This window comes from Carcharhinus amblyrhynchos, chromosome 5, assembly GCF_965287045.1.
Source record: "Carcharhinus amblyrhynchos chromosome 5, sCarAmb.v2.hapA, whole genome shotgun sequence".
Taxonomy (NCBI): domain Eukaryota; kingdom Metazoa; phylum Chordata; class Chondrichthyes; order Carcharhiniformes; family Carcharhinidae; genus Carcharhinus; species Carcharhinus amblyrhynchos.
The window spans coordinates 23,333,242-23,347,025 of NC_137328.1; positions in this window are offsets into that span (position 1 = coordinate 23,333,242).

Below are 13,784 nucleotides of genomic sequence, written 5' to 3' on the forward strand. Positions count from 1 at the left end.
GAATTCTTCTTATCTCATGTTTGCTGTGAGGTTATTAATAGAAAATTGGATGGCACCAAAACTGAGGGGTTGGGAAAATTCACCACCATCACTAAAAAGGAAAGCAAATGAAAACATCTTTCTGGTTATGGATGTGTGATGAGAGGAGAAATTATTGCTGTTTAAACTGACTCCTTCCTGTGTGTAACAATGTGCAAACAAATTGAGATATGTTAGTGCTTTGAAATTATCTGGCAAAACAGCAGTTCATTAATTTATTTGTGCCAGCATGATTTTTGACTGATGATCCTTAATGGCCATGGTTTTGTATGGCTGAATGTATCTCTATTTTATACAATAACCATACTCAATGTTACTCCTATGCATTTTTGTTACTTGGATCCTTCTGATACAGATGAAAGGATGAATAAAACAATGACTCTTTGTTATTATTTATATGTGCTCTGAGCTCATTGTTATTACCCACCCTTCGTCATGTCCTCATTCAATGGTTTGTCTGACTAAATTTTTGATGGAGGAATACAAGACATCTAAATAGGTCATACGGCACATCAAGCCTGCTCCATCATTCAGTGAGGTCTTGGCTGAACTCCTACATCACTCCCCTTTCCCAACCTATCTCCACGTTTCCTGACTCCCTTAGTATTTAAAAATCTACCAATCTCAGTCTTGACTATAATTATTGTGTGAACATTCATAACTCTCTGAGCTCAGGTAATTCTAAAAATTCACATCTAACCCTCTCAGTGAAGACATTTCTTTTCATTGGGGAATGATAGCACAGTAGTTAGAAGTGCTGCCTCACAGCGCCAGGGATCCTGGTTTGATTCCCAGCTGGGTCACTGTGCGGAGCCTGCACGTTCTCCCCAGGTCTACGTTTGTTTCCTCCCATAGTCTAAATTACATGCTGGTTAGGTGCAATGGCCATACTAAATTCTTCCCCGGTGTACCTGAACAGGCGCTGGAATGTGGCAACTAAGGGATTTTCACAGTAACTTCATTGCAATGTTAATGTAAGCCTACTTGTGACACTAATAAACAAATTAAATGCTCAATCCGTTATCCTCTGATTCAGAATAAATAAATTACTTTAATGCCTGACCAAATTTTTCCACTTTATTTTTTTGAATCATTGATGATCTTCACAAGATATAGTTACAAAGCACTGCAATTTAGAAAGCACATGAGCTCCTGGTACAATATTTACATAGAATTTGCAATGTGCTTTTTAGATTTCTGTGATCCTGTACCAGATAATATAAATGATATTATCTACTTCTAATGCATGAGTCCCAGATGCTCAATGCCCTTGAACTGGAGAGGAGAACAAAAGCAGTCAGGGTTGCCACTAACAATTACTGTTGAGTGACTTGTGTTGGTAAGCGTACATTTGAGGAAAATGGATGATGGTTGGATCAGACTTGTTTGGCAGCTTCCTCTCTAATTTCTCCCCTCGTGATAAGGCATTTCTTGCCTTTAACTTATTTCCTTCCTGTACCATGAGAGTGTTTGTTGATTAATACAGTCTTTAAGAAACAAATAAGAAATTAAGGATTTGCTAGGCCACTTCAGAGGGAGCATTAAGTGACAATTGTGCAGTGAGGGACCTCAGTGAAATGTAGGTCAGACTAAATAAGGATGCTAGGTTCTCTTTGTTCAAAGACATCTCTAACTTTGTTGGCATTTTAAAATAAAATCTCTGCAATGCTTGGGGTCATTTTTTTCTGCTGCCAGCTCACAGATTAACAGATTTATTGAATTCAATTTCACAACTTCCATAATGAGAATATGAACGCCCAATCTTTGGGCTGCTATTCTATTCAGTCTAATAACCATTGGTCTGAAGAATGCACAAGTAGCCGACCAGCATTGCAGCTGACTAAGAAAGATATCAGCATCTGCTGTATGCCATCACTAGGTCCACAACAGCTCAATTTACTTGTTAATACCTAATTTGCAATGAAAGGCTACCTCAGACTATTTGCAGTGGATGAACATAAGCATTTTCTTATGCACAAGCTGGAGGCAAAGTTGGGCAGAAAGATTTTAAGATAACCACCTAGTGGCCAGAGTCTGCATTGTGCCTATTATCATAACAAACTTCAACTTATAGAATGCTTTACATGGCCTGAGGACATTTTAAAGTGCTTCATGCGGGCTAATTTGTTTACAACTATATACTTTGTTTGTGGAGGTATGGTTGGGAACCAAGGTAGTGGATTGTGGTGGAGTAAAGAAAAACGTTCAATAAGTGAGTAAGGCTAAGTGTCAAGGCTTGACATCCTGGGATCCTATAGTAGTTGAGGGAAGAGATGCATAGATTTTAGAAATTATATTTCAGGGTTCCACAGAGTTTGGATGTGTGTTGGAGGATTGGAGAATGATCGAGATAGTGCTGTTTGCATTTTAAAGGGTAATAATGTAATCTGGAGTTACAAGTCAGTCAGTTTAACATCTGTCATAGGGAAAAAAAGTGCATACTTTATTAAAGGTTGAAATTACCACATGTATAGATATAGAGAAAATAGATTTCAAAGGGGATGACTGTGCTTGTTAAACCTCACTGAAGACTTTTAGGAGGGAACAGAGCTGATGGAAATGCCATTGGATGAGTACATAGATTTTTGGACAGCATTTGAGAAAGTGTCATTTGGAAGATTATGTTAGAATATTCAGGGATGTTGAATTATGGAATGTATAGAAAACTAGATTAAACATTGGATACATGTGAGAAACAGAGAGAGAGTAAAGATATTCATTGTGGTAGGAAATAGTTAGTGATGTGCTTCAGGATTCAGTTCTGAGTTGATTTTTGTTCACAGTGTAATAATTCCTGTTCACCAGTTAGGTAAATAACAACTACAAGGTTTATTTACATATAACTATAATGTAGAGGCTTGCAGCCTCATGGCTGCCAGTCATCTTCCAGGATCAAACTGATATATGGAAACCTGTGCTTGCCAGGACAACCCCACCCTGCTCCTTGTTTGGTTAGCTGGGTTAGATGACCCTCTTGGCAGATTGCCCCACAAAAGAGACAAATACAAAATCCCTCTCCCTTTAATTTCTTTTACACATTGATAATAATTATGTTTCTTAGTCCTCGATAATTACAACATTGAACACATGCATTCGGTCCGTCATAAATTGTGTCATTCAGGTGGTTTCTGACTTCTAGTGGAGTGGCATAACTCCTCTGTTGGGCGGGGGGGGGGGGTGGGGGTGTGCTTCCACAAGGGTGCTTTCTGGAGAAACCACTACACCAGGCATCTCCTCAGATACTGGTAACTCAGCTTCATCCTTTTCCATGGGGACAACATCACCTGTTACAGGTCATCTCAGGACTTCACAGATTGGATAGTCAACAACATTTCCTGCTGGCAACATGATTTCAGGTGGCAGGACTGGTTGCTGAGATAACTCTCGTACTTTTAAATGGTTTACATGTGTCTGGACATTTTTTCCCTGTGTATCCACTTCATAAGACATAGGTCCTGTTTTTGGTACAATTCCTGGGACGCAACTCAAACCGCTTCTTTTCTGATTGTATTGATTGGCTTCTATTCTCCTGGGCAAACTTGGAAACACCAGACTTAATTTGGCTCCAAGATGCTGGTCTATCAACAGCTTTGCTGGTGGCACTCCGATTGTTGAGTGCAGACTGGTTCTATAAGCCAGAAGGAAACATGAGATTCTGATCTCCAGGGTCACCCCTGACTGCTTCTTAAGGCCCGCCTTGAAGGTTTAGACTGCTCGTTGAGCCAGTCCATTGTACTGGCTGAACACCGTTGACTACTGAAAAGTAAACAACAGAGACTTTATATGGCGCACCCATGATTGGAAAGACAGACTAACTGCAACAGCTCACTCAGTGCTGCAAAAGTTTCCTCCCTATAACTTCCTTCTGAAAACATCCAAATCAGATCCAGCAGGTTTCCATGTGGATGATCACTGTCCGCCACAGTGCGATCTGTATCCTCCACCTCTGGCCTAACTTCATGAAGATCTGAGGGATTCAGAACCTTGATCTCTGCCCAGGGTCTTGTGGAAGGTGTCTTTGTGAAAGAAAGGAACTTGTTGATTGCATAAAACTCCTCAGCAGTAGGCTGAAGTTTCACTGGTTCTAAACAAAAGGTTGAAGATTATGGTCATGAACAACAGTGAGTCATTCAAATGCTGGACCTCCTCTGTTTGTCCAGAATTCCTAAAAGTGCACCAACATTGCCACTTAATAAGGATGTACATTGAGTGTGAAGAACATAGAGAGAATCAACAACCTGTCACTCCTTGTAACAAAGAGGTGCAATAATGCTGCCTTTAAATGGAAGGTCTGTTCTGCCTAGATCCTGTAATTTGATGTCTGGTGGATGAAAGGGTGAAGCCAGTAGAGATCATCTGCCAGTATTTTAACAACAGCTCTGGTATCAACTTTAAAGACAGTGCTAAAGACTTGAACTTGCACTACATTTGACCACTAGTCTGGACCAAAACTAGTCCCTAGGAATTATAATTTTCTCTTTATCTTTATTTCCAATTTCTTGTCTCAAGTATGTTTCATAAATGTGTGCTTTTCTTCTACCTCAATGAAAATGGGTTGGCAGAAACATTTGCAATGTTTAGTTTTGCTGCACTGAAAGCATTCCATGCCCTACTGGGCAGACCTAGCATTTATAATGTTTATTTCCACCACCACAGAAGCACCTCAAAATGTCTGCCAAAGCGGCATTTCCTGTTTTTTCACCCAGTTTAATGGGTTTTCTTCTGCTGCCCATGGGATCATCCATTCAAATGAATCATGTGAAACCTTGGACTCACGCTAAATTACAGCCAGGTCGAACTCCCTAAGTTTGGCCTGAAGCATAAACTGGACCACTTGATCCAAAGTCAATGGGTGGGATTTTCCAGCCACGCTTGCCGTAAGTCCGGAAAATCTCGTCCGAGGTCAACAGACGTTTGCGTGGCGGACAGAATGGGAAAATTCCATCCATGGAGTTTTACAGTACAAAAGAGGCCCTTCTGCCCATCATTCCGGCAATAGTCCTGAAGAATTGTGCTCCAGAACTTGCCTCTCCTCTAGCCGAGCTCTTCCAGTACAGTTACAACACTGGCATCTATCCAACAATGTGGAAAATTACCGCCTAATCAGTCTACTCTCAATCATCAGTAAAATGATGGAAGGGATCATCAACAGTGCTATCAAGCAGCATCTGCTCAGTAATAACCTGCTCAGTGATGCCCAGTTTGGGTTTTGCCAGGGTCACTCAGCTCCTGACCTCATTACATCCTTATTCAAACATGGGCATTCTCTCTATATATATTTCCCTCTCAGATTCTCTGTTCCCCTCTTTTTCCCTATCATATTCTACCTTTCTCTTTATTTCCCGGTCACATTCATTTTTTCATTTTCTATTTCCCTGTCACATACCTTTCTCAAAATATGTTTCACTGTCACATTCTCTTTCTCCTGCTATATGTCACATTCTTTCTCTTCCAATTTCTCTGTCACATTCTCAATCTCTCTCTCCCCATCACATTTTCTCTCTATCTCTCTACTTATCAATTCCTCTGCCACATTTACTCTCTCTCCATTTCCCCATCACATTCTCTCTCCCCCAGTTTCCCTGTCAATCTCTCTCTCTCTTTTTCCCAGTCACATTATCTTTCTCTCTACTTCTATGTCACGTTCACTCTTTCTCGATTTCTGGTCATGTTCTCGCTCTACATTTCCCTGTCACATTCTCACTTTCTCTACTTCCTTGTTACATTCTTTCTCTCTCATGCTGTCAATTTCCATGTTGCATTCTCTCTCTATATTCCCAGTCACATTCTTTCTTTCTCTCTCTCTCTCTCTATTTCTATGTCACATTTTCCCAGTGACTTGAGTTCCCAGTGACTTTCTCTTTCTCTCTGTACTTCATATAATCATTGGGATTCTACAGTGCAGGAGGCCATTCAGCCCATGAAGCCTGTATGGCAACAATTCACAGTCACTATCCACATAACACCATGTATTTACCCTGCTAATCCCCCTGACACTAAAGGTCAACTTACATGGACAATCAACCTAATCTGCACATCTTTGGATTGTAGGAGAAAACCAGAGAACCCAGAGGAATACACGCAAACAAAGGGAAACGTGCAAACTCCACACAGCCAGTCACCCGATGATGGGATCAAACCCGGGTTCCTGGCTCTGTGAGGCAGCAGTGCTAACCACTGTGTCAACATGCCGCCCTAGTCACATTCTCTCCCTCTCTATTTTCCTGTCACATTACTGGTGTAGCGGTAGCGTAGTGGTATTGTCGCTGGACTAGTAATCCAGAGACCCAGGGTAATGCTCTGGGGACCTGGGCAGGCGGTGAAATTTGAATTCAATAAAAATTTGGAATTAAAAGTCTAACGATAACTAAGAAACCGTTGTCGATTGTCATAGAAACCCATATGGTTCATTGAGGCCCTTTTGGGAAGGATAACTGCCATCCTTACCTGGTTTGGCCTACATGTGATGTCAGACCCACAGCAATGTTGATGCTTAAATGATCTCTGATATGGCCTAGCAAGCCATGCCATTCAAGGGAAATTAGGAATGGGTGATAAATGCTGACCCATCCAGCGATGCCCACATCCACTTACTGACTACAAAAACATTTTACTCTCTCTACTTCCCTGTCACATTATCTCTCTCTCCCTATTTCCCTGTCACATTATCTCTCTCTCCCTATTTCCATGTCACATTCTCTTTCTCTATTTCCCTGTCATTTTATTTCTCCGTATTTCACTATCACATTCTCTCTATTTCCTGTCACATTCTATTTCTATAAAATTCTCTACCACATTCTCTGTCTGTCTCTCTCTCTATTTTCCTGTCATATTCTCTCTTATTCATTGCCACATTCTCTCTCTCTCTATTTTCCCGTCACATTATCCTTCTTTCTACTTTTCCATCATATTCTCTCCCTCTATTTTTCTGTCATATTCTCTCTCTCCCTTTTTCTCTGCCTCTCTCTCTCTCTCACCCATATTGTCTCTCTCTCTCCCATATTCTCTCTCTCTCTTTATTTCTCTCCCACATTCTCTCTCTTTTTCTATTTCCATGTCACATTCCTTCTCTCTATTACTGGCACATTCTCTCTCTTTCTATTTCCCTGTCACATTTGCTCTCTCGCTCTCTCTCTCTGTATTTCACTGTTACATTCTCTTTCTCTATTTCTCTGTAGCATTCTCTCTCTCTCTATTTCTGTCACGTTCTCCCTCTCTCCCTATTTCTCTGTCACATTCGCTCTCTCTGCATTTCTTTGTCACATTCTCTCTCTCATTCTATTTCTCTGTCACATTGTCTTTCTCTCTCTATTTCCATGTCACATTTCATCTCTCTAATCCACTGACACATTCCCTCTCTCTCACATTCTCTCTCTGTTTCAATTTCTCTGTCACGTTCTATCTCTCTTTCTATTTCTCTGTCACATTCCCTGTCCCTATTTCACTGTGACAGTCCCTGTCTCTCTATTTCACTGTCACATTCTCTCTCTCCCTCTATTTCTGTGTCACATTCTTCTTCCTCTCTATTTCTTTATCACATTCTGGTTCTCTTATTTCACTATCACATTCTCTCTATTTCTCTGTCACATTCTCTCTCTCTCTATTTCTCCGTCACATTCCTCTCTCTCTATTTCTCTGTCACATTCTCTCTCTTTCTGTATTTCATTGTCACATTCTCTCATGCTCTCTATTTCACTGTCACATTCCCTCTCTCTATTTGTCTGTCACATTCCCTCTCTCTATTTGACTGTCACATTCACTCTCTCTATCTCCCTGTCACATTCTCTCTCTCTCTCTCTATTTCTCTGCCATAATCCCACTCTCTATTTCTATATCACATTCTCTCTCTCTCTCTCTGTTTCTGTGTCACATTCTTCTCCTCTATTTCTTGATCACATTCTGGTTCTCTTATTTCACTGTCACATTCTTTCTATTTCTCTGTCACATTCTCCCTCTATTTCTCTATCACATTTTCCCTCTCTCTTTCTTTATTTCTCTGTCACATTCTTTCTCTCTCTATTTCTCTGTCACATTTTCTCTCCCACTCTCTATTTCTATGCCACATTCTCTCTCTCTCTCTATTTCACTGTCACATTCTCTGTCTCTGTTTCTATATCACACTCCTTCTCCTTTACTACATTCTCTCTATCTCTCTCTATGTCTCTGTAACATTCTCTCTCTCTCTCTGTTTCTCTGAAACATTTTCACTCTCTCTGTTTCTCTGTTACATTTTCACTCTTTCTCTATTTCTCTGTCACATTTTCACTCTTTCTCTATTTCTCCATCACATTTTCTCTCTCTCTATTTCTCAGTCATATTCTCTCTCTCTCTCTTTTTCTCTGTCACATTCTCTCCTTATTTCTCTGTCACAATCTGTCTCTCTCTATTTCTCTGTCATATTTGCTCCCTCTATTTGCCTGTTGGATTCTCTCTCTATTTCTTGATCACATTCTCTCTCTCTATTTCCCTGCCACATTCTCTCTATTTCTTGATCACATTCTCTCTCTCTCTATTTCCCTTCCATTTTCTCTCTCTCTCAATTTCCCTGCCACGTTCTCTTTATTTCTGTCACATTCCCTCTCTCTATTTCTATATCAAGTACTATCTCTCGCTACTTCTCGGTCACATTCTTTCTCTCACCCTCTCTCCCTCTATTTATGTTTCAGATTCTCTCTCTCTATTTCTCTGTCACATTCTCTCCCTCCATTTCTCTTTCACTGTCTCTATTTCTCTGTCACATTATTTCTCTGTTCCTCTACTTCTCTGTCACATTCTCTCTCTCTCTCTATCTTACACTCTCTCTCCCTATTTCTAGACGTTCCCTCTCTCCACTCCCTGCCACATTTCCCCTCTCTCTATTTCAATGTCACATTCTCTCTCTCCCTCTCCGTATTTCACTGTCATATTCTTTCTCTCTCCAATTCTCTATCACATTCTCTCTGTCATTTTTCTGACAATTCTCTCTCTCTATTTCACAGTTGCATTTTCTCTCTTTCACTGTCATATTCTTTCTCTTGCTGTTTCTCTGTCATATTCTCTCTCTCTCTATTTCACTGTCACCTTCTTTCTCTCTCTACTTGTCGCATTCTCTATTTCACTGTCACATTCTCTCGCTCTATTTCTCTGTCGCATTCTCTCTCTCTGTATTTCCCTGTCACAGTCTCTCTCTGTATTTCCCTGTCACAGTCTCTCTCTGTATTTCCCTGTCACAGTCTCTCTCTGTATTTCCCTGTCACAGTTTCTCCCTCTATTTCCCTGCCACATTCCCCTCTCTATTTGCCTGTCGCATTCCCTCTATCTCTGTTTCTCGGTCACATTCTCTCCTCTATTTCCTTGTCACATTCTCTCTCTCTCTCTATTTCCCTGTCACATTGTCTCTCTCTATTTTCCTGTCACATTGTCTCTCTCTCTCTATTTTCCTGTCACATTCTCCCACTCTCTTTCTCTATTTCTCTGTCACATTTTCTTTCTCTCTCTTTCACTGTCACATTCACTCTCTATTCCTTTTCACAATCTCTCACTCTTTACTTCACTGTCACATTCTCTCTTGCTCTTTCTATTTCTCTCATTCCCTCTCTATTTCTCTATCACATTCTCTCTGTCATTCCTCTGACAATTCTCTCTCTATTTCACTGTCGCAATTTCTCTCTTTCACTGTCATATTCTTTCTCTCGCTATTTCTCTGTCATATTCTCTCTCTCTCTTTATTTCACTGTCACCTTCTTTTTCTCTCTATTTCAGTCACGTTCTCTCTCTCTATTTCACTGTCACATTCTCTCTTTCTATTTCTCTGTCACAGTGTCTCTATTTCTCTGTCACAGTCTCTCTCTGTATTTCCCTAACACATTCTCTCCCTCTATTTCCCTGCCACATTCCGTCTCTCTATTTGCCTGTCACATTCTCTCTATCTCTGTTTCTCAATCACATTCTCTCCTTCTCTATTTCCTTGTCACATTCTCTCTCTCTCTGTTTCTCTGTCACATTCTCTCTCTGTTTCTCTGTCACATTCTCTCTCACTCTTTCTTTATTTTTCTGTCACATTCTCTCTATTTCTTTGTCACATTCTCTCTCTGTATCTCTGTCACATTCCCCCTCTCTCTCTCTATTTCCCTGTCACATTCTCTCTCTCTCTCTATTCCTCTATCACTCTCTCTCTCTATTTCTCTATCACATTCTCTCTATTTCCCTGTCACACACTCTCTCTCTTTATTTCTCTGTCACACACTCTCTCCCTCTATTTCTCTGTCACACACTCTCTCCCTCTATTTCTCTATCACATTCTCTGTCTCTCTCTCTCTGTTTCCCTGTCACATTCTCTCTCTGTTTCCCTGTCACACACTCTCTATTTCTCTGTCACACACTCTCTCCCTCTATTTCTCTATCACATTCTCTCTCTATTTTCCTGTCACATTCGCTCTCTCTATTTCCCTGTCACATTCTCTCTATTTCTCTGTCACACATTCTCTCCCTCTATTTCTCTATCACATTCTCTATTTCCCTGTCACTCTCTCTCTCTCTACTTCTCTGTCACTCTCTCTCTCTCTATTTCCTTGTTGCATTCTCTCTCTGTCTCTATTTCTGTCACATTTTCCCTCTCTCTATTTCCCTGTCATATTCCCTCTCTATTTCCCTGTCATATTCTCTATTTCCCTGTCACACTCTCTTTATTTCACTGTCACACACTTTCTCCCTCTCTATTCCTCTGTCACTCTCTCTCGCTCTCTATTCCTCTGAAACTCTCTCTCTATTTCCCTGTCACCCTTTCTCTCTCAATTTCCCTGTCACATTCTCCTTCTCTATTTCCTTGTCACATTCTCTCTCTATTTCCCTGTCACACACTCTCTCTCTCTATTTCTCTGTCGCATTCTCTCTCTCTCTATTTCTCTGTCACACACTCTCTCCCTCTATTTCTCTATCACATTCTCTATTTCCTTGTCACTCTTTCTCCCTCTCTATTTCCTTGTTGCATTCTCTCTCTCTCTCTATTTCTCTGTCACATTCTCTCTCTCTATTTCCCTGTCACATTCTCTTTTTCCCTGTCATACTCTCTCTATTTCTCTGTCACACATTCTCTCCCTCTCTATTCCTCTGTCACTCTCTCACTCTCTCTCCATTTCCCTGTCACACACACTCCCTCTTTCTCTCACACTGTTTCCCTGTCACATTCTCTCTCTCTCTCTATTTCCCTGTCACATCCTCTCTCTCTCTCTATTTCCCTGTCACATTCTCTCTCTCTATCTCTATTTCCCTGTCACACACTCTTTCTCTCTATTTCCCCATCACATTCTCTCTCTCTATTTCCCTGTCACACTCTCTTTATTTCCCTGTCACACACTCTCTCTCTCTATTCCCACATCACATTCTCTCTCTCTATTTCCCTATCACATTCTCTCTCTCTATTTCCCTGTCACATTCTCTCTCTCTATTTCCCTGTCACATTCTCTCTCTCTATTTCCCTGTCACATTCTCTCTCTCTATTTCCCTGTCACATTCTCTCTCTCTCTCTATTTCCCTGTCACTCTCTCCGTCTCTCTCTATTTCCCTGTCACTCTCTCCCTCTCTCTCTATTTCCCTGTCACTCTCTCTCTCTATTTCCCTGTCACACTCTCTCTATTTCCCTGTCACATTCTCTCTCTATTTCCCTGTCACACTCTCTCTCTATTTCTCTGCCACATTCTCTCTCTATTTCCCCGTCACATTCTCTCTCTCTCTATTTCCCTGTCACATTCTCTCTCTCTCTATTTCCCTGTCACATTCTCTCTCTCTCTATTTCCCTGTCACATTCTCTCTCTCTCTATTTCCCTGTCACATTCTCTCTCTCTCTATTTCCCTGTCACATTCTCTCTCTCTCTATTTCCCTGTCACATTCTCTCTCTCTCTATTTCCCTGTCACTCTCTCCCTCTCTCTCTATTTCCCTGTCACTCTCTCCCTCTCTCTCTATTTCCCTGTCACACTCTCTCTCTATTTCTCTGCCACATTCTCTCTCTATTTCCCCGTCACATTCTCTCTCTCTCTATTTCCCTGTCACATTCTCTCTCTCTCTATTTCCCTGTCACATTCTCTCTCTCTCTATTTCCCTGTCACATTCTCTCTCTCTCTATTTCCCTGTCACATTCTCTCTCTCTCTATTTCCCTGTCACATTCTCTCTCTCTCTATTTCCCTGTCACACACTCTCTCTCTCTATTTCCCTGTCACATTCTCTCTCTCTCTCTCTATTTCCCTGTCACATTCTCTCCCTCTATTTCCCGGTCACTCTCTCTCACTCTCTATTTCCCTGTCACACACTCTTTCTCTCTATTTCCCTGTCACACTGTCTCTCTCTATTTCCCTGTCACACTGTCTCTCTCTATTTCCCTGTCACACTCTCTCTCTCTCTCTATTTCCCTGTCACACACTCTCTCTCTCTCTATTTCCCTGTCACACTGTCTCTCTCTATTTCCCTGTCACACTCTCTCTCTCTCTCTATTTCCCTGTCACACTCTCTCTCTCTATTTCCCTGTCACACTCTCTCTCTCTATTTTCCTGTCACACTCTCTCTCTCTCTGTATTTCCCTGTCACTCTCTCTCTCTATTTCCCTGTCACACTCTCTCTCTCTCTATTTCCCTGTCACACACTCTCTCTCTCTATTTTCCTGTCACACTCTCTCTCTCTCTATTTCCCTGTCACACTCTCTCTCTCTCTATTTTCCTGTCACACTCTCTCTCTCTATTTTCCTGTCACACTCTCTCTCTCTCTGTATTTCCCTGTCACACTCTCTCTCTCTCTGTATTTCCCTGTCACACTCTCTCTCTCTCTGTATTTCCCTGTCACACTCTCTCTCTCTCTCTATTTTCCTGTCACACTCTCTCTCTCTATTTTCCTGTCACACTCTCTCTCTCTCTATTTTCCTGTCACACACTCTCTCTCTCTATTTCCCTGTCACACTCTCTCTCTCTATTTTCCTGTCACACACTCTCTCTCTCTATTTCCCTGTCACACTCTCTCTCTCTCTGTATTTCCCTGTCACACTCTCTCTCTCTCTCTATTTCCCTGTCACACTCTCTCTCTCTGTATTTCCCTGTCACACTCTCTCTCTCTCTGTATTTCCCTGTCACACTCTCTCTCTCTCTGTATTTCCCTGTCACACTCTCTCTCTATTTCCCTGTCACACACTCTCTCTCTGTACTTCCCTGTCACACTCTCTCTCTCTCTATTTCCCTGTCACACTCTCTCTCTCTCTATTTCCCTGTCACACTCTCTCTCTCTCTATTTCCCTGTCACACTCTCTCTCTCTCTATTTCCCTGTCACACTCTCTCTCTCTCTATTTTCCTGTCACACTCTCTCTCTCTATTTCCCTGTCACACTCTCTCTCTCTCTATTTCCCTGTCACACTCTCTCTCTCTCTATTTCCCTGTCACACTCTCTCTCTCTCTATTTCCCTGTCACACTCTCTCTCTCTTTATTTCCCTGTCACACTCTCTCTCTCTATTTCCCTGTCACACTCTCTCTCTCTCTATTTCCCTGTCACACTCTCTCTCTCTCTATTTCCCTGTCACACTCTCTCTCTCTCTATTTCCCTGTCACACTCTCTCTCTCTCTATTTCCCTGTCACACTCTCTCTCTCTCTATTTCCCTGTCACACTCTCTCTCTCTCTCTATTTCCCTGTCACACTCTCTCTCTCTCTCTATTTCCCTGTCACACTCTCTCTCTCTCTATTTCCCTGTCACACTCTCTCTCTCTCTATTTTCCTGTCACACTCTC